The sequence below is a fragment of the Hyperolius riggenbachi genome, chromosome 2 (genome assembly GCF_040937935.1).
Source record: "Hyperolius riggenbachi isolate aHypRig1 chromosome 2, aHypRig1.pri, whole genome shotgun sequence".
NCBI lineage: Eukaryota > Metazoa > Chordata > Amphibia > Anura > Hyperoliidae > Hyperolius > Hyperolius riggenbachi.
Window position 1 is genome coordinate 452,146,924 of NC_090647.1, and position 21,503 is coordinate 452,168,426.

The 21,503-nt window shown below is 45.5% G+C and overlaps 1 long non-coding RNA gene across 4 annotated transcripts in view; it reads left to right on the forward strand.

Annotated features, from left to right (window-relative positions):
• LOC137546972 (uncharacterized) overlaps nucleotides 1-21,169 on the forward strand; it is a 51,709-nt gene extending 30,540 nt beyond the window's left edge. For all 4 annotated transcript variants that reach the window (XR_011026411.1, XR_011026410.1, XR_011026413.1 and 1 more), the window contains 2 exons: nucleotides 11,935-12,064; nucleotides 20,773-21,169. This is a non-coding gene — a long non-coding RNA (uncharacterized lncRNA). The remainder of the gene's footprint in view (nucleotides 1-11,934; nucleotides 12,065-20,772) is intronic.
• The last annotated feature ends 334 nt before the right edge of the window (nucleotides 21,170-21,503 follow it).

Genomic DNA, 21,503 nt, shown 5'->3' on the forward strand with positions numbered 1-21,503 from the left:
TCCTAGTCTCGCAAATTTATTCATGGGAAAATGGGAACAGGAGATACTTGAGAGGGGGGGACCAGTGAGAATGTGGCGCAGATTCATTGATGATTTGTTTTTTGTGTGGGGAGGTGGGAAGGAGCATCTGGAACTGTATCTGGATAGCCTAAATGACAATGATGTGGGTATTTCCCTCACTATGCAATCCAGTAAGGATAGCATCCAGTTTTTGGACCTAGAAATAATGAGGAGGGGGGATATTATGGGCACTAAGAGCTACTTTAAAGATACAGATAGAAATGGGTATATATCCACGGAGAGTTGTCACCATCCAGCATGGATTAAGGGTATCCCAAGGGGGCAGTTCTTGAGGATGAAACGAAATTGTTCAGATATACAGGATTATTACAGACAGGCTGGTATTTTAAAAAATAGATTTATGGAAAAGGGATATAAGGGAAGAGAGCTCGATGAGGAAATACAAAGGGTTGGAAATATGGATAGACGAACAATGTTGGAGGACAGAGGAGAAGAACGGGAAAAGGGTGAGTATGAACTAGCCTTCATTACAGGATTTAATACCCAATATAAGAAACTTCAAAATATCATTAGACAACATTGGGGAATCATGGAGACAGATTTGACACTTAGAAGTATTATCCCAGCCCAACCTAAATTTATCTATAGGAAGGCCCAAAACTTGAAACAAATTCTGGCACCAAGCTGCGTGGAGCCTAAGAAAACTCCGCGTATGCAGGGGTGGCAAACAGCTGGTTTCTTCCCATGCAGAGGCTGTAAGGCCTGCAGGGAAGCAAATGGTGTCCGAACAGATAGGGTGGTGTCCTTCAGCAATGGTAAGAATTTTAAAATTCAGGAGTTCATCACCTGCAATGACAAGTTTGTAGTATACCTTGCCTGGTGCAAATGTGGATGGCAGTATATTGGTAGAACAACACGTACCCTCAAGGAGAGGATGGGGGAACATGTACGAAATATCACTAAGGGGTACCCCAACCATGGAGTCTCAGCGCATTTTGGGAGTCATCATAATTGTAACCCCAAGGAGTTGTCCTTCTGTGGTCTGCAAAAGATCATCCCAAACTGGAGGGGGTGCAATAAAATCAAAAAGGTTTCACAAGAGGAAACCAAGTGGATCCATCGGATGGGTACACTCAGACCAGATGGTCTAAATATAGACATTGACCTAGTCTGTTTTTTGGGGGAATAGGAGTGTGATGTGTGCGCATGCGCTCCATAACCGAAATAGCGGGCAGGTGCTACTGAGTCCATTCTATGGGGGGTGGAGGAGAGTAAAACATATTCATCCTGTTAGGCTATACAATGTTTGGGTAGTAAGGGTGGTATTCTTGGGTCTAATGGGGTCATACAGTTGGTAATAGGTGGATGGAATTGGAACTAGGATGAAATTGTCAACATGTAATACTTATGTAAATGTGGAGCATGCAGCCCCGCTTAGGCACAGTAGTGAGAGGAGGGGGGGTGTAGGAAGGATGGAGGGGAGGTGGATCTATATGGGAGAGTGTAATTTATACATGAGGGTGCGATGAGCGGGACTGTATGGCACACATGGTAAGGAATAATGTGATAATGAGGGAATTGTATTGTATGGGTGGGAATCTAATATATATAAATGTCTCTGTAAGTAGTTTTATCATTTATACAAGTGTTAGGTTTTGGAAGCAATGGAAAATTTTTTTATCTTTATGGAAGATGTAATTATGAAACTGTACCCTAGATGGCGGCAGACTTGCAGGCTACACAGAGGGGCACTGAGTTTGCGCGGAGGGCGCGCCAGGCATAAAAATGTCCGCCATACGCGTCAGACTCCATGCCCCTGATGAGTCACCGTGTGACGAAATCGATAGGGCGGAGTCTGACGTGAAGGCGGAAGTGCAGCGTGTGGGTGAGCGGCGGCGAGGAGGACACGTGTGGCGTTCCTGATCTCCGTACGCGCGGCGGAAGACGGGGGAATACGTCTAGACGAGCCTGCCAGCCTGGCCACCTATGCGGGGGAGAGCCCGCTCAAACAACACTCTACGCGCTATTTTAAAGAGGATACATGTGAGTGCAATTGCGTTTTTATAAATAAATTTTTTTAAGCAGTATTACACTATATGGAGTTTTTCTTATGAGGATGAATATGAAGGGTGATTCCTTCTGAAGAAATATCTGGTGTCATCAGTGGAATTAACTGGTCGCAGAGGTGGGGGACGACCCGGTAATGGTCCCAAGGCGTATATAGACCATTGGTTGGTCTAGGATAGCGGTGAGTGGACCACAAAGGGTGTTGGTGGAGGTCTGCTGTTGAAATATTAGCCAGGAGTGTACTACTTGTGACATCAGGAAGAGGATTTATCCCAGCCATAAATTTGCTTTTTATTTTTAGGGCTTAAGCACTTGGACATTGTAACTTTCATTTGATATATGGACTACAGAGGGATTACATTTTAACTGTTGTATCATACATGTATTTATTAACCCAAACCCATTGAGGGGTATGAGTATCCTGAGCGCCAACCTCTTTATATATATTATCATTGTTTAAGAGGAGGCGAACGGGAGTGCTGCCAAAGTTTATCTTTTCCTGAATTAGCTGTGAGCGCTTACCTCTTGTGGATATAATAATAATCACAATATTGATGATTCAATAAAGAATAAAACGATTTAAAAAATAACTAATAAATGTTCCAACATGATCCCTGCTGCATATGAAACAATCACTCTAAATGCAATATATTGTATAATGACACAATGCTGCTGTCAGATATAACACACCACAGTAGGCTCAATATTGAACCCAACAGGGGGATAACCTCCGTAGTGACGTCTGTGCGCGCTGAGGCAGCGCGGCCAGTCAGCAGAGAGGAGGGGCGGCGCTTCCTGCAACTGGACCAATGAGGGGAGAAGGCTGAACACAGGCGTGTATTTATACACGGCCTGAACATAGTGCGGCGTGTTTTTATATAGCCGCCATGTAAGCCACAGTATCCGTGAACAAGCACCAGTGAGGTGTGAAACAATTGTTGGATCATCCGTGGGCTAACTGTGTGTGGGTCATCAGACTGGTGAAGTATCGCATTTCCTTTATGTGAACTGTACTGCTTTCTACATATTTTTTTATCACAAGTGGATTAAATGGTTACCACATCATCGGTGCCCATGTGTTGTTTTGCTGAAGTGGAAGATTGTTGATCTTGTTTTCTTGCACATGGCAATGGCATCTGACACTTTGCGTGTCAGAAATCTATCGGGGGTGGAACTTTCACAATCATGCATTGAGGTCTTGCAGAAGGGCTTGAACTTTGTGGTCACTGGTTCATTTGATTTCACAAGATTCGAGATTGATCTCTATAAAAGCATATGCAAGATGAACATCTATAGGCTTTATGGAGCAGGAGGTGAAACCCCAGTGAGGGAGGGAATTTGGAATCTTGGCTTTCAACCAAATTGGTCTTTTGGCGACTGTGTCGCTCTTAATGACCTACAAACCCTCTTTGCGGAAAGTCATACAGAAGATACAACCAAACTGGGGAATGTATTGAACTATCATGCCTGTAAATCTGTTGCCCATTTCCCTCCAGTGGCAGGTTCAGGTTTGGATACCTTCCAAAAACAAGTCCTGCAGGATATTAAAGCAATTATTTATCTGGAAGATAAACAAAACTTCTCTGCTTCTGAATGGAAAGCAGTGAAATGGTTGAGATCTCACCCGATCTCACAATTAAAAAAAGACAAGGGGGGGGGGGGGTAACATTGCTGTGATGAGAATGGACAGCTATGTAAGGGAGGCCTTGAGGCAGCTTGAGGATAGTTCCACCTATGTCAAATTGAAGGCTGACCCCACTTTTCAGTACCAACAAAAGTTGAGAAACCTTTTGAGATCTGGGGTACAACAAGGCTTTCTTGACCCTAAGTTGGGAAATGATTTGTTCCCCCAGTTCCCAAAAAGACCTGTCATCTACTTTTTGCCTAAGGTCCATAAGTCCATGGTGGACCCCCCGGGCCGACCCATTGTCTCAGGAAGGGGATCCGTAACGGAGCCCCTCTCAAAGTACCTGGACCAAGCCCTCCGACCTCTACTCGACCACATTCCCTCCTATCTGAAGGACACAACATATGTCCTCCAGATTGTGGAACAAATGGTTTGGCATGAAGGTGACAGCCTCGCCTCCATTGATGTGGTTAACCTATACAAAGGATACCACAAAAAATGGGGGTGGAGGCAGCACTTCAGATGCTTAATGCGACGAAACGCGTCGATCGGTTTGAAAGCAAATTTTTAGGAAGGTGTCTTGAATTCGTACTGGATCATAATGCATTCAGATTTGGAGGGGAGTGGTTTAAACAGATAGCCGGGATGGCAATGGGGACGTAGGTAGCCCCAACTTTTGCTAACATTTTTCTTGCAAAATGGGAGGCAGTGTACATCTATGGGGAACGAAACCCCTATAGATGTGATTTGAGGGCATGGTCCAGGTACGTGGACGATGTGTTGGTAATTTAGAGGTCCACCAGGGACCGCTTTAACTCCTTTTTGGAGTATCTGCACCAAAATGAGATGAATATGAAATTCACAGGCGAATGGAGCGATCAACAGGTCACTTTTCTTGACCAAGAAGGTTCGGGGGGGGACGATAATCACCAAAGCACATAGGAAGAGCACAGCTACAAACTCGGTCCTGCATTGTTCCAGCTATCATCCAAACCATGTCAAGACCTCTGTCCCATATAGTAAATTTTTGAGATTAAAAAGGAACAATTCCAAAAATGATGACTTTGAGACTCAGGCAAGTGAGATGTACGATCGTTTCCTAGAGAGAGGGTACGATGCTTTTGAATTAGAACAGGCTTTGGAAAAGGTACGGGACATCAGCAGATTGGGACCCTAAAGAGTAGTCAGAGACAGCGTGATGACACATTTGCATTTGTGTTTGACTTTTCCCCAATGTCAGGTAAAATTCATGAGAGCATTCTGAGGAATTGGCACTTACTAGAACAGGATGAAAGATTAGGTCCAAAGGTACTACAGCCCCCAATTATGTCCTTCCAACAGGGTAATTGTAACGATTGTGGAATCGTATTCGCGGTCAGCGCACCAGACGTGCGCTGACGCGGCGGATTTCCTCCACAAGCGTATATTTGAGGACACCCAGGCTAGGTGCTATGCACCCGCAGAGGGCAATTCCCTCCGGCAGATGGCGCTGTGGAGTGCAGGCGAACACAGTCGCTGCACAGCCACAGATGCCAGACGGGAATTGTACAGATCCAGGACAAGGTACGATCAGGCAGGGCTGGATAGCCCACAAGAAACGGAGCAAAGGTACAGAACCAATGTGTGTCCACCAAACTAGTCGCCACCCAGCGACGGTGAACACACAACGGCGGAAACGAAGTGGGAATGCAATCGCAAGAATGGCGATTGCCGACAGAGACACAAGACTGAGCAAAACCGGGCACGAGGGTAGCAAAGGCACAGCAAATACAATGAGGAGATACGGAAAATAACAAACGCTAGCTAACCGCGAACACCGCACTCATTCGCAACAGTGCACGCGGTTATGCGCGGTCTCCACGTGATAAGCACAATAGAGACAAGCACGCCTACCTAACCATTAACAGACAAACATGAAACAGAGGACGCGAGCGCTTGCTTAACGGTTACCTCACCGAGCCTCCAGCAAGCGTAGCAGACAAGACAGACACACGAAAACAGGGACAAGCGAGAGATAGGATCCACAGCACTAGCGGAAAGTGGCTAGCGCGATCCCAGGAGACAGAACAGAAGGATCCACAGCGCTAGCGAAAAGTGGCTAGCGCGATCCAAAGAGACAGATCAGAAGAGATAGCTGGTAGCAACCGCTGCACCAGCTATACTCCAAGAACAGAGATCAGAACCATTTCCTGTCGACCACCGTTGGGACAGGACAATAGCAAAAGAACAAACAAACAGATAATACAACCTGACTGGGCTAGAAGGGGAGCCTAAAGCAACCCCCAGGAATTAACTATACTAGATAGCAACGGCTGACACTCCAGCAGTGTCCTTCAGGAACAGACCATGGAAGGGAAATGACCAGCAAAGCCTTCTGGGAAACAAAGCTCTTATAGTGCCAGTCATCAAAGAAGGCAGGTAGGGGATTTGCATAACGAATGTATGCAAATTCCCCAGCAAGAGAACAGACCAGAACTTGCAATGGAAAGACAGGTCTCTGTTCTAGAGTCCTGCAGCATGCAAACCTAAACAATGGTCAAAAGGCTGCCTGCCTGTGCAGGCAGCTGAGCGGATTCTCACAGTAATACCCTGGGCTCCATGCTAACACAAAGTGAATTTGTGAGGCAACAGTCTCATACAGGGGTGAGCCTGGGGTGCCTGGCACCTGGGTGCAAGATTTTCGCTGGCGCCTATGGGAGAGGTTAAATTAACCACGCCCAACCACATAACCACACCCATGTCCTGCCTAATCACACTCACACTTTCCACCTCTTTACGCATGCATGTGATACCCCATTCCTACCCCTCTTCCATGGGCTTGCTCCTGGCTGGCTTTGGCTGCCTGCGAGCCTGCTAGTCTCTGGACTGATCCAGGCTGAGATGCTCTGCTAGTGCGAAGCAGTCACACACTGCGTATTTATGGCTGCATGCGGCCACCCTACTCTTGCTCGCTGTCGTTGGCTCCTCCCCCAGCCAAGCCCAAGCGTGAGGTGGGCTGCCTGTATCTTTCCCGTTGTGCCGCGCAGCCTGCCAGTGTTGCCAACCTTTCACGTTATTTTTTACAGACAAATACCTAAAAATTTACTGACAAAAGATTTTTACTGACAAAATGTTCCCACTAAATGCACATAAGAGACAGCGTTTCACCAGTAAATGCATATAATGACAGACAGCTTTTTACCAGTAAATGCACATAACAAGAGACAGCTTTTCACCAGTAAATGCACATAACAAGAGACAGCTTTTCACCAGTAAATGCACTTAACAAGAGACAGCTTTTCACCAGTAAATGCACTTAACAAAAGACAGCTTTTCACCAGTAAATTCACTTAACAAGCGACCGCTTTTCACCAGTAAATGCACTTAACAAGAGACGCTTTTCACCAGTAAATGCACATAATGACAAACAGCCAGTGTGCCTAGTATATGGAGCCAGGGGGTATATGTGCCCAGTATATGGAGCCAGGGGGTATATGTGCCCAGTATATGGAGCCAGGGGGTATATGTGCCCAGTATATGGAGCCAGGGGTATATGTGCCCAGTATATGGAGCCAGGGGGTATATGTGCCCAGTATATGGAGCCAGGGGTATAGAGACCCCGTTTAGTGAGTGAGTGAGTGGGACCCCCCCTAGCCGCCGCTACCCCCTCACCTTGCAGCAGCGTCAGACCTCGATCAGCGGGCGACCCGACCAGTAAGAGGGCGCCGGACGCACCCGCTCTATATGCGGAAGTGATGTCACTTCCGCATACCATTGCGGCAGGCTAGGTCCTAGCGCCTGCACTACTGGTCGCCGCTTGATCGAGGTCTGACGAGGTGCCGGCGGCTAGAGGGAGGGAGAGAGCGGCGGCCACAGAGGGAGAGCAACGGCCGGGCGGCGCCTCTCAGAGACGGGTGCCTGGGTGCCTTGCACCCGCCCAGGCTCGGCCCTGGTCTCATACATGGCTTGATGGTCGCAGACCTAGTGCAAATTTTCAATGTGGGCATTGTCCCACATGCAGTCATGTGCTAAAAACCAACAATATAAGGTTGGGATCAGTCCATTTCCAAATTAAGAGTTTCATCACATGTAGGACCGAGTTTGTAGTCTATGCTCTCCTGTGTCTTTGTGCATTTGTGCATATTTTTACATAGGGTAAACCACACGTCCAATGAGGGAACGTTTGGTGGAACATGTAAGAGCAATCAATAAGGGTGAGGGAGGTGTTCCCAAATTGGTTCAGCACTTTTTGGACAACCACCACGGCGATCCATCCCACCTGAGAATAGTGGGTTTGATCGCCGTGGGAGTCCCCAGGAGGGGAGGTGATCGGGACAAAATTTTGTCTCAAAGGGAATCCTATTGAATCTTGAGAACTGAAGCTACAGCTTGGGTTCAATGATAGGAATGAGTTATGTGTATTCTTGGAGAAATAGGTGTGTGGGAATTGGCTTGTGGGTGGGGGTGGGTAGGGGTAACCCTTAAAGTCACTGTAAATTTGTAGGTTTGATCTTTTTTTTTCATTGCCCTTGCTTTTATATTCCAACTTTAGTACTTAAGTATTTATATGCAATTTAGATGCTACCCCTTTAATTCCCTTGAGTATGTTGTGTTTGGCCTGTCAACCCTTGTTCCAGGTCAGGGAGGAGTTCTAGCCCCTATGGATGACGTGCACTATTGTATCCTGCTGCAAATTTCGTGGGGGATTGCGTGGCACACACCAATCGGGCAGTTTCTGCCCGTTACCTTGGTAAGGTCTCTTCGCTTTAGGGCTTGTTGGTTCCAGTCACTCTCCGTGGTGACGTCAGTGCGCGCTGAGGCAGCGCAGCCCGTCAGCTTCCTGCAACTGGACCAATGAGGGGAGAAGGCTGAACAGAGGCGTGTACTTATACACTGCTTGAACATACTGTGGCGTGTTTTCACATAGCCGCCATGTAAGCCACAGCATCCGTGAACAAGCACCAGTGAGGTGTGAAACAATTGTTGGATCATCCGTGAGCTAACTGTGTGTGGGTCATCAGACTGGTGAAGTATCGCATTTCCTTCATGTGAACTGTATTGCTGTCTACATACAGTGAGTTGCAAAAGTATTCGGCCCCCTTGAAGTTTTCCACATTTTGTCACATTACTGCCACAAACATGCATCAATTTTATTGGAATTTCACATGAAAGACCAATACAAAGTGGTGTACATGTGAGAAGTGGAACGAAAATCATACATGATTCCAAACATTTTTTACAAATACATAACTGCAAAGTGGAGTGTGCGTAATTATTCAGCCCCCTGAGTCAATACTTTGTAGAACCACCTTTTGCTGCAATTACAGCTGCCAGTTTTTTAGGGTAGGTCTCTACCAGCTTTGCACATCTAGAGACTGAAATCCTTGCCCATTCTTCTTTGCAAAACAGCTCCAGCTCAGTCAGATTAGATGGACAGCGTTTGTGAACAGCAGTTTTCAGATCTTGTCACAGATTCTCAATTGGATTTAGATCTGGACTTTGACTGGGCCATTCTAACACATATATATGTTTTGTTTTAAACCATTCCATTGTTGCCCTGGCTTTATGTTTAGGGTCATTGGCCTCAATTCACTAAGCTTAACTCCTGTCTTTAATAACTCTTCTGAGCTGTTTTACAGTTATCACAATTATATCACCATGGCGATAACTGTAAAACAACTCAGAAGAGTTATTAACCACTTTGTCCTTCAATACAGTATATCTACGTCAGCTGTGGCTCTCTCCAAGCCACAGCGACGTAGATATACTGACCTGCTTGCAGCCCTGTTGTGCCGGAACAGGTGCGCTTCAGAGTGCATCTCCCGGCACTAACAGCTGCAATACTAATTGGTGAAAGGGAAAATGTTCCCTTGTAGCCAATTAGTAACCCCCCCCCCGCGGATGAACGATCCCCGCTGTAGCAAACAGCGTGATCATTCATCTCTCCCCTCCGTGGTCGGATCTGCTAAAAGAAAAGGATCAGAAAGCAGCCCGACTCACCTTTTCCTGTTCCAGCGACCAGCCTGCAGCCCAAGCCTCCGATCGCCGCTCTGCACGCAGCCCTGTGATGCCGGTTACCGGGTCCCGGCTTGATGACGTCATCAAGCCGGGACCCGGTAACCGGCATCACAGGGCTGCGTGCAGAGCGGCGATCGGAGGCTTGGGCTGCAGGCTGGTCGCTGGAACGAGATAAGGTGAGTCGGGCTGCTTTCTAATCCTTTTTTTTAACATCTGGCCACCGAGGGGGCTGCCTAGGTGGGGGGTGGGGGATCTGGCTGGCTCCTATGGGGGTGCGTGGACCCCTGGTGGGGGGTGGGGGGTAAAATGTGCAGCTGGAGGGGGGAACAATAAAATAAGAGGGGGTACAATTTTAATTTATGTGTATAATTTTATACTGGGGGCAGATCTGGCTATAATGGTGGGGGGCCCTAATCCAGGGTGCACCCGCTAATCCTGAGGGCGCATCTGGCTATAATGGGGGACCACTATTCCTGGGGACACATATGGACACATGAGGGGCAGCAATCCTGGGGATACATCTATCTATCTATTCTATACCTAGATCATTTAGGTGTCGTGAGTAGGGATAAAGTTATGGCTGATTAAAAAGGGACACCGCTAAAGCGTCAAAACTGCTCTGGTCAATAAGGGGAAAACAAGGTCTGGATGCGAAGTGGTTAAACACAGGAGTTAAGCTTAGTGAATTGAGGCCAATGTCCTGCTGGAAGGTGAACCTCCGCCCCAGTCTCAAGTCTTTTGCAGACTCCAAGAGGTTTTCTTCCAAGATTGCCCTGTATTTGGCTCCATCCATCTTCCCATCAACTCTGACCAGCTTCCCTGTCCCTGCTGAAGAGATGCACCCCCGAGCATGATGCTGCCACCACCATATTTGACAATGGGGATGGTGTGTTCAGAGTGATGTTCAGTGTTAGTTTTCCGCCACACATAGCCTTTTGCATTTTGGCCAAAAAGTTCAATTTTGGTCTCATCTGACCAGAGCACCTTCTTCCACATGGTTGCTGTGTCCCCCACATGGCTTGTGGCAAACTGCAAATGGGACTTGTTATGCTTTCTGTTAACAATGCCTTTCTTCTTGCCACTCTTCCATAAAGGCCAACTTTGTACAGTGCATGACTAATAGTTGTCCTATGGACAGAGTCTCCCACCTGAGCTGTAGATCTCTGCAGCTCATCCAGAGTCACCATGGGCCTCTTGACTGCATTTCTGATCAGCGCTCTGTTTGTTCGGCCTGTGAGTTTAGGTGGATGGCCTTGTCTTGGTAGGTTTACAGTTGTGCAATACTCCTTCCATTTCTGAATGATCGCTTGAACAGTGCTCCGTGGGATGTTCAAGGCTTTGGAAATCTTTTTGTAGCCTAAGCCTGCTTTAAATTTCTCAATAACTTGATCCCTGACCTGTCTTGTGTGTTCTTTGGACTTCACAGTGTTTTTGCTCCCAATATTCTCTTAGACAACCTCTGAGGCCCTCACAGAGCAGCTGTATTTGTACTGACATTAGATTACACACAGGCGCACTCTATTTAGTCATTAGCACTCACCAGGCAATGTCTATAGGCAACTGACTGCACTCAGACCAAAGGGGGCCGAATAGTTATGCACACACCACTTTGCAGTTATTTATTTGTAAAAAATGTTTGGAATCATGTATGATTTTCGTTCCACTTCTCATGTATACACCACTTTGTGTTGGTCTTTCATGTGTAATTCCAATAAAATTGATTCATGTTTGTGGCAGTAATATGACAAAATGTGGAAAACTTCAAGGGGGCTGAATACTTTTGCAACCCACTGTATCTTTTATGACAAGTGGATTAAATGGCCACATCATCGGTGCTCATGTGTTGTTTTGCTGAAGTGGAAGATTGCTGATCTTTTCTTTTCTTGCACATGGAGGCACGAATTTCTGGTGGCGGGGATTACTGTTACCCGTTGAGAGGTGTTTCCACAGTAGGCTCAATATTGAGCCCAACAGGGGGAGAACCCGGGTTCAGTATACAACCTAGTGTGATGCAAGACCAATAAAACAACACCTGTGCTGACTGACATGATGCACAGCATACTGACTGACATGGTGCACAATATACTGACTGACAGTGATCACAATCATTTCTGACTTACAGACCATATCTATGATATTAGGACATTCATTGGTGGTTCATTGAAAATAAACTTATAAAAATGAAAATATTTTTAAGTACTTTTCCCTTAACATAGCAATAGTTCAGCCTCCTTATCCGTCCTTTGTTCAACTCATTTAATCGTATGGTGTCCACAACAAGTATGACAGATCTTAGAGAAACCTCTCTGGAATGGCTGGACCAGCATTGCTCCCTACCTGCACTGAGACCAAGTGAGTATATGGTGAAGAATGGGTTACCAAAGCATGTATGTTGGTGCAGTGTTAGACCCCATTCACACTTTCGTTTTGGCATGCAAATGGATCGGATCAGGACCGGATCCAGGTCGGAACCGTACGGCTCCGATCCGGATCCGGTCCGTTTGCATCAGGAATGCATCAGGCTGCCATCCGGATCCATGTTGTAAAAATAGCGATAAAACTATTAAAATTGTTGGGGTCAGCAGAAGGTGCACCTGTAAAATCAGGTCCTCCGCTGTGTAGGCCTCACCTCCACCTCCAACATACTGCCAAACAGCTCCAGCACGTTAGTCACTGCTGCTCCACTCCAGGAATGCTGGGCCCATGTGTCCCCATCCGAAATGGCCGCTAGAATACGCATAGGAAGTGGGGTAGAACGTCAGGTGTTTGTATCCAGTGTGTTCTGTGCTTTCCGTTCCCCATTGGTTTCCATTACCAGATGGTGCAGTCAGGATCCGGTCCGGGTGCGTTGGCCGGATGATCCGGACCCGAAAAATAGCGCATGTTGGAAAAGTGTCCGGATCCGATCAAGCTCCGTTCTGTACGGAACGTACGCATGTGAACGTCCGCATAGACTTTGCTTTGCTATGCGGAACGTACGTTCCGTTTGTACAGTATACGGTCCGGATCTGATCAGGCGAATCCGGACAGCGAACGCTAATGTGAACCAGGCCTTACTCTTGGACACAGACACACCATGATGAGTAGATGGGAGAGAACATCAGTACGTTTAATTTAATGCATTGAGAAGCAGTTTACAGTGCAACTACTGAAGTATTGAACATAAAAGTCAGTAAGGTACTGAATATGTGCAGCACATAGTAATACACATGTTAAGACATGCTCCATTTAACGCTTTCATTAACAATATATTAAAACAGCAATGCACGTTATGCAACATTTCACCCCCTGAAATAGTCATTGAAGACTGTTGCATGTGAAACTAGAACAAGTAAGGGAGTCCCCGATGCTGAAGTTCCTTCAAGTGGTGCAACACAGCCGACAGTTTGTACAGGGAGCAGTACAATTCAACACGTGGTCATGAATGAGATGACTGGACCATGTAGTACAAGAGAAGTCTGTGGCACTATATGCCACTGTATAAAATCTAAGCGTTTATTCAAATGGTCTAAAATGACTATCTGGCAGGGCCGTTGCTTGCAGACTGCATGTGTTCGGTGGCATATATGAGACTCTCTGTGCCATCAGTTATTTTGATACACTTATTTGCAAATCACAAGCAAATATTCCGACCACCTGTCTCTCTTTGATACACCCTACTTTGTATGTTCGATTAACGCGTATCTGGACAAACTTGGAATTTATTGTATCTAAAGCTGGCCAGGGCTGGCTACACCCCATCAGGTGTGTGTGTGTGTGTGTGTGTGTGTGTGTGTGTGTGTGTGTGTGTGTGGGGGGGGGGGGGGGGGGGGGGGGAATCAGCACAGACACCCTCCTGTGCTTTACTGTTACATCCAGGTATTATGATAATTTTAGACCATTTAAAAAAGCTTTTCGTTTATATACAGTGGCGTATAGTGCCACAAACTTTATCTTGTACTATAGGGTCTACTCACTTCATGACCAGGTGTTGAGCCCCTTGAAGTGATCCAGTGTATTGGACTGCATTTGCTGACTGTTATTGTTTTTGTTCTGAAATTCCCACAACAACATTTATTGAGTACACTTATCAGTTCATATCACTAGCTGACTCATGATCTAAGTTATGTTGCCACATTCTAGGCCCAATTTTTGGTGAAAAACGATTACCTACCAGTTTGATTTTTGGGCTGTGACTAGTGTAAATCCCTGCAAACACAGAGAGGAAACGCACAGTGGCGTAGCTAAGGAGCTGTGGGCCGCAATGCAAAGTTCTACATTGTGGCCCCCCAAGCACTCTATACATAACAATTGATACACGCACCAAAACCTGCCACTGGCAACTACAGTATTTGAGGTACAAGAAGGGAGTGGAGAACAGTTTCTTAAAGAGACTCCGTAACAAAAATTGCATCCTGTTTTTTTATCATCCTACAAGTTCCAAAAGCTATTCTAATCTGTTCTGGCTTACTGCAGCACTTTCTACTATCACAGTCTCTGTAATAAATTAATGTATCTTTCCCCTGTCAGACTTGTCAGCCTGTGTCTGGAAGGCTGCCAAGTTCTTCAGTGTTGTGGTTCTGCTATGAACTCCCCCTCCCAGGCCCCTCTATGCACACTGCCTGTGTATTATTTAGATTAGGGCAGCTTCTCTCTGCTCTCTTATCTTTTACAAGCTGGATAAATCATCCTCTGAGCTGGCTGGGCTTTCACATACTGAAGAATTACAGACAAGGGCAAAGCTGTTTGCAGAAAGAAACGAGCAGCCTGAAACTTCAGTGCATGAGAACAGGGGGGAAAGAAACACACAAATTATCTCTCGAGATTCAAAAGGAAGGCTGTATACAGCCTGCTTGTGTATGGATGTATTTTCTATGTGTGGACATACTGTACATCAACCTACTTCCTGTTTTGGTGGCCATTTTGTTTGTTTATAAACCAACTTTTTAAAACTGTTTTTAACCACTTTTAATGCGGCGAGGAGCGGCGAAATTGTGACAGAGGGCAATAGGAGATGTCCCCTAACGCACTGGTAGGTTTACTTTTGTGCGATTTTAACAATACAGATTCTCTTTAATGATTCCCACTATCCAAAGTATCTATAGAAGTGATTATTATGAGCACAGGACCAATAAAGAGCTAATACTGCAGTTGAGGGAGGGCCCCTCTAGCCCAAGGGCCCCAATGCGGTTGCAACCTCTGCACCCCCATTGCTATGCCACTGGAAACACACATTCCATGCAGACAGTGCCCTGGACTGAAACCTGAGATTCTAGTGCTACAGGGGGAGAATGCTAATCACTTTGCTGACCATTTCTCCACTGTGCTGCCCATGCATGATATCTCGGGTTACACTTTGTATATTGCTGGCCTTTCATTTTCATAGTATTGTTAAAACAGCCATCATACATAAATCAGCTTAGTGGGTAAACCAGGATATCCAGGAAGCAGGAAAAACACAGACCAGGAGCCAATGGTGTGAACTGTTATGTAACACCTTATAAAAAGTTGCTCACACTTTTTGGGTTGCTCTCAGATGCAACCACTAATGTATCCTACAGGAGAATCCCGTTCCTGCTTGGTTGTGGTAACTGCCCCTCAGTGGTTGCTCTCTGGGATGTAGACTCCTTGATGGAGGGAGATTACCAGTAAACATATTCACGGAATATGGTATGGAGAGCTACCCCTTTAAGAACAATTAGTGCAACCTGTGTTTAAACAGGGAGCCAGCAGCTTGAAAACTGCATTGCCATTATCTTTTTTTTTTTTTTTTTTACTCACAACTGCTGTCTCAATGCACGTACAAAATGATTTTAATAACAGCCTTAGCTACATGTAATTTGCACAACTTAATTAAAAACCTACAAGCTTAAAAACAACTATACCTGGCCAGGATAAGCGCGCTATTAAGTATATGAGGGACCAGATCCAGTTACCAGCAGAGTGCGATCGCCCAGCCGCAGCCTATGCAGAAAGCACACCGCACACTAGGATCTACGTGGTCCTCACCCACCACCTATACACCACACACACGTGATCTTGTCGTTGGAATTATCTCAGCTGTTATAGCAGTATCCTACAGCGCTTTTATTGCCAAGCTGTTCCACGGATAGAGGCGTTATCACTGCGTTTGGGAGAGTTCACACAAAAACATTGCGGATAAGGGATCACTATATGTAAACGTTTCAACTTTCACAGGCTTGTGGTATCTTGTGGCTGTACAGCTTTTGATACTTGCGCACTTCAGATGGTGAGCACCCGCTCACAAGGACCTCCGTTGCCCGCAGTGCACTGGGTATGCTGAATCTTCTCCACCTCCGTATCTGACGTTCATCTCCGTCAGCCTTGGCTTTAAATTCAGCGCTGCTGGCGCTATGTTCCAAGCATATGTTGAAAAGCTGGATCAGTGTGGACGGCGTGGATGGTGGGGAAGCCGCGCGAACACTCCTGCGGTAGCCACGCCCACCGACGCGTTTCGCCCCGCCCACGGGGCTTTCTCAAGGTATTGAGTGACAGTTGCCTCGGCTCTTCCTCTTTTGTATCATAACATCACAGCCCACACCCACACAGCTTCATGGCTGCAAACACTTGTTGTATTCAATCATACATACAAAAGTGGTGGGCCACGATACATTTAAAGCACATTATTGCCTTAGGAATTCTCTTAGGTTGAATTAATAGCAGGGATGTCATGAAAGTCTCTCCATAATTTCAATCAGCATACTTATATAAGAGCAGACCTATTGACCGATTGCATCGGTCAATAGGTCTGCTCTTATATAAGTATGCTGATTGAAATTATGGAGAGACTTTCATGACATCCCTGCTATTAATTCAACCTAAGAGAATTCCTAAGGCAATAATGTGCTTTAAATGTATCGTGGCCCACCACTTTTGTATGTATGATTGAATACAACAAGTGTTTGCAGCCATGAAGCTGTGTGGGTGTGGGCTGTGATGTTATGATACAAAAGAGGAAGAGCCGAGGCAACTGTCACTCAATACCTTGAGAAAGCCCCGTGGGCGGGGCGAAACGCGTCGGTGGGCGTGGCTACCGCAGGAGTGTTCGCGCGGCTTCCCCACCATCCACGCCGTCCACACTGATCCAGCTTTTCAACATATGCTTGGAACATAGCGCCAGCAGCGCTGAATTTAAAGCCAAGGCTGACGGAGATGAACGTCAGATACGGAGGTGGAGAAGATTCAGCATACCCAGTGCACTGCGGGCAACGGAGGTCCTTGTGAGCGGGTGCTCACCATCTGAAGTGCGCAAGTATCAAAAGCTGTACAGCCACAAGATACCACAAGCCTGTGAAAGTTGAAACGTTTACATATAGTGATCCCTTATCCGCAATGTTTTTGTGTGAACTCTCCCAAACGCAGTGATAACGCCTCTATCCGTGGAACAGCTTGGCAATAAAAGCGCTGTAGGATACTGCTATAACAGCTGAGATAATTCCAACGACAAGATCACGTGTGTGTGGTGTATAGGTGGTGGGTGAGGACCACGTAGATCCTAGTGTGCGGTGTGCTTTCTGCATAGGCTGCGGCTGGGCGATCGCACTCTGCTGGTAACTGGATCTGGTCCCTCATATACTTAATAGCGCGCTTATCCTGGCCAGGTATAGTTGTTTTTAAGCTTGTAGGTTTTTAATTAAGTTGTGCAAATTACATGTAGCTAAGGCTGTTATTAAAATCATTTTGTACGTGCATTGAGACAGCAGTTGTGAGTAAAAAAAAAAAGATATTACCAGTAAACATACAACTCCAGTCCCCACTGGGAGAAAACTACAATTACAACCTTTCAATAAAGGTGTAAACAGTAACAACTGGTGGGAGGAGGCGTTATAAAAACGGATTAATAAGAATAGGTGGTTGGCTTACCTCTCCTGATGAAAAAGCCAATCGTATAGGAAGAAATTTTTGTTGCACAATAGTAGACAAGCAGGTGCTTTCCTGCTTCCGTCAATAAAGATTGTGCCTGGTGGCTGTGGGGACATGGAACAGGTGCCTCTCATAAAGCAGGAAAGCACCTGCGTAATGCATTGTCTACTATTGTGCAATCAGAATGTGTTATACTGCTATACAATTGGCTTTTTCAGGAGAGGTAATGAAAAAAAACACCTATCCTTTTTAATCCAAGTAGGAGGATGGTGCACAGGGACAGTAGACACGGCTCTCTGGAGTGCTCTAAGCCCTTGCAAGTTCCAACATACCTCAAGAAATAGAAGAGAGCGGCTGGGCACATCCAGTAAAAAATGCCACTTTACTAGAAATCGCTTATAAAGTTCCACAATACTACAGCAACAGACCGCTGGGAGAGAGAGCGGGACAAGCATGTAGGAAGTCGACAGCTGTTTCGCACTCTCACAAGGAGTGCTTCATCAGGACAAACGAGCCCCCCCAAACATACCCTTTAAATAGTGTACTCACTCATTAAGCATGAAAGATAAGGCAGGACGACATTGCAGCACGTCCAGAACCACCGTGCCGGCACTTCCAGGACACTGATGCGTTTCAAGAGCTGGAAACCAGAAGTTGTCACTGACCTGACCAGCCAATAGGCTGTCAGTATGCAGGCCAATCGGGCTCATAGCGCTAAAAGTGGCGGAGCTCACCACATCATCAAAACCTACCCACTGTCTTTTTGGGGGGCTCGTTTGTCCTGATGAAGAACTCCTTGTGAGAGTGCGAAACAGCTGTCGACTTCCTACATGCTTGTCCTGCTCTCTCTCCCAGCGGTCTGTTGCTGTAGTATTGTGGAACTTTTTAAGTGATTTCTAATAAAGTGGCATTTTTTACTGGATGTGCCCAGCCGCTCTGTTCTATTTTTTGTGGTATCCTTTTTAATCTTTTTTTTTTTTTTTTTTTTGCACATCCTCCCACCAGTTGATCAATTTCTTTGGTGTGAAAATTATGTGGAAAGGGACAAAGTACTGTTATGTCCCTTACGTAATGTGCTAAGCATAAATTTGAAAAAAATGCGAGCTAATTTAAGCGCAACGTTAAATATCAACAATGATAACAAAAACGGTAAATAACAATTTAATTGTGGTATTACATTATCGATAAATTTACCGATAATGTTGAACCTAACTATAACCTAATCCAGGGGTCCTCAAACATTTCACATACCCTCAAACTTCTGGGGGGCACACAGAGATCATACAGCAATTTTACCATACGTATGTTGATATGCATTAATATTATTGTTTTTATTTATAAAGCACCAACATCTTCCGTAGCATTGTACAAAGTACAACACAAAAATCGGGGAACATATATAGATGAGAATTTAAAGACACTGTACAGTCATGACTACCTGTATTACAAGTACAAATACATACAGCTGATGTGTGGCTTGAGATATCACTAAAATTGTTAGGTGTTCATATGGTGAAGTTCAGCATGACCCGTGTTAACTAGGTAATGCCAGCATTGCTAGGGTAATGCACATTATAATACTTGCATATTATTATTGTAATTATTATTGATTTATAAAGCACCAACGTATTATGTGGCGCTGATAGCGTGCATTACTCAAACAGCCTACGTAACCCAGGTGATGTGGACTGCGCGACGCACTCTGCCTTGTCAGCGTAAGTGACAGAAAAAAATACTGTGCATTCTGTGCCCACGGCAACTTTACTGAACTTTTGTGAATATGGCCTATAAATTCTACAGTATTTCAACAATGCCTTTGAATGTGTCTCCACCAGGTAGAGTGTAACTGTTACTTGTGTAGAAAGAGGAAAAAGATCTGTAATACAGACTTTATTATTATTATTATTTATTTATATAGCGTCAATGTGAGGGATAGCGGACCCGCTGCCAGCAGGCATGAGACAGCGGGCTCCGCTTCCCGGACTCTCACCGCCGGCGTGTCGCCGAGCGGGGCTGTGCGGTCGGCGGAGTCCGTATGCTCGGCGGACTCCGCCGTGCAGTTGCCGTCTGTGGTGTCCCTGTCGCCGGCACTCACCCGTCGCATAACGCGCGCGCACGCAAGGAGGCAGGATCTTTATGCCTCGAGACGGGGAGTCAGCTGACCAGGCTAGTCAGCTGACTCCATCTCCACTGGGGATTGGCTGGGACTCTGGGGCGGCGCAGGGCAGCTCATTTGCTACAAGTAGGACTTGCTAGTCAGTAGCAAGTTGTCTGCTGTCGTGAATGCACTTCTGTGTTAGCGCTCAGACCTTAGCTCAGTGCCCTGGTGTTGATACTAAGGATTCCACACCTTAGTTAGGATTGTATTTGATATTATATCTGTGTTTTGACTCCGGCTATCCTTGACTACTCTCTCTCTCTCCGCTATTGTACCTCTGCCTATCTGATCCTTGTTGCCGACCTCTGCCTGATTACCTGTGTTTCTTTTGCTGGGTGTCCAGAGGTTAGCAATATATCCGTATTATCGGTGATTCTGCAGATCGCCAATAATCGGGTATATATCTGCATTCTTGGCGATACTGCAGATCGCCAATAATCAGATTCTCTGTGTGTGCTGACACCGATCGTTACAGCCAGCATCTTTCATAGTACTGTACTTAGTACAAAACAGACAATAGTAGGGAGCATAAATACACAGGTAGTTCAACAGTACAATGAGGATATCCAGTAACACAAGTACAAAATATATACACAGTTTATGTATGGTTTCAAATATCAGCAATGCTGGTACATGTTAATTTAATAAAGTACAACAGAAATAGGAAACACTAAGGGAGAACCCTGCCATTGCAAGCATTGTAAGACATTAGGTGAGGAGGAGACAAAAGCTATTGGCCAGACCTTCAAGAGTTTACCTTTACATCGGTCAAAAGTGTCAGCCGAGTCCTACAGACTAGTGAACAGTGTCAAATCATATAGTTATATTGTCTTCAAAGATGTAATTGATTGCAGCAATGTTAACAGGTTGTGGACCCAATGATGCAAAGGAAATAATGTAAAAACCTACACTATTGAGTAAATCACAAAGCAATCCTTTAGGGGTGTTTTTGTATTTACACTATATAGTTCATGTAGAATGGTATTACATTTAGTACTCTTCTTGAATAACTACTGATACCTTTTTTGTATTATTTCAGCGGTATTAAGTGCTTTATGCCAGCTTAGCACCTCTACGTCCATTCTGACTGATCCATCACTGATACCAGAGCAGGCCGTGCAAGCAGTCACGAGAGGGGAGATTGGAGATACCTTCTACTAGAAAAGCCAGACATCATCCATCTGGACTTCCTATGGTGGCCTTAGTAAGGAGCTCTGGGACATCGCCAACATAATCTCAAGAGTCACAAAGTGCCTGCGCTCTGTAAATGCAATTGTGAGCTCTGTGAGCCAGTGTTTTATTTCCCTATTCTTGCTTTATATACCCAGTGTTAAAAATTGTTCTAGTTTTCCATGTCTGTATTTGATGATTGTCCATTCAGTTGTTGAGTTTTATGTTGTCTGTTCAACTCACTAAACTGTTGCCAGAGTATTATATACTGTAGATTACAGTCTTTTTTACAACAACATTCAACAAAGAAATACACTTTGGTCTGTGATTTACACACCTTTTGAGACTTCAGTTGTGTTGCTGTTATGACACACCAACACAAGTAATAAGGAATATACACAATTGATGGATTGCTGTAGGAGTTGTCATTTTAGCATGAATCCACAAAACAGGTGCACTTGAAGCCTCATACTTGGGAGTCACCATTAAGTTAGTCATCCAATAGTTTTCTTTTTGGCGTACTGAAGGTGATTGACAGTCAAAATTCTGTCTGGAAGATCTTGGAAGCCGTGGGGGTAGTATGGTGGTATAATTAAAATT